The sequence below is a fragment of the Merops nubicus genome, unplaced genomic scaffold (assembly GCF_000691845.1).
Source record: "Merops nubicus isolate BGI_N331 unplaced genomic scaffold, ASM69184v1 scaffold37771, whole genome shotgun sequence".
Classification (NCBI taxonomy): Eukaryota; Metazoa; Chordata; class Aves; order Coraciiformes; family Meropidae; genus Merops; species Merops nubicus.
Genome location: NW_008588289.1, coordinates 598 through 1,121, shown reverse-complemented (window position 1 = coordinate 1,121; position 524 = coordinate 598).

Below are 524 nucleotides of genomic sequence, written 5' to 3'. Positions count from 1 at the left end.
CCTTCTTGCACCCCCAGAGAATGCAGACCCGGCGACCAAACCACCCCACGGCACCGTCCCAGGGCCAGGAGATTTCTGGAGGGGCCAGGAGCTGCGTCGTGTCCGAGCACAGCACAGTCCCTGCACAACCCACAGCCAGCCCCGGGGATACTGCAGTGTCCTGGGGCCCTGTTGCTCCCACCTCTCTGCCTAGGGGAGAGGCATTTCATCCTGACGAGCTCAAGGCCTGAGAGGAATGAGGGCTTGATTGGGAAGCTGCTCTGCGTCCTCTCTTCCTTCCCCAGTCTGCTCCCCTCCTAGCGCAGAGCCTCTCTGGGGGAAGCTGCCAGGGTTACTGCCCGTGCCCCCCACCCCGCAGCAATTGCACAAGGCAGCAACGCCCGGAGGGGAAGAAGCAGGAGGGAACCAGGCAGAGTCAGCCCCACAAGTTATTTAAGCACCCCCACCCCGAGTAGCCCTGGAGGAGGTGGCAGTGGCCCGCTCTGCACCAGCATGATCACGGCCGGACTCTTCATCCTCAGTCT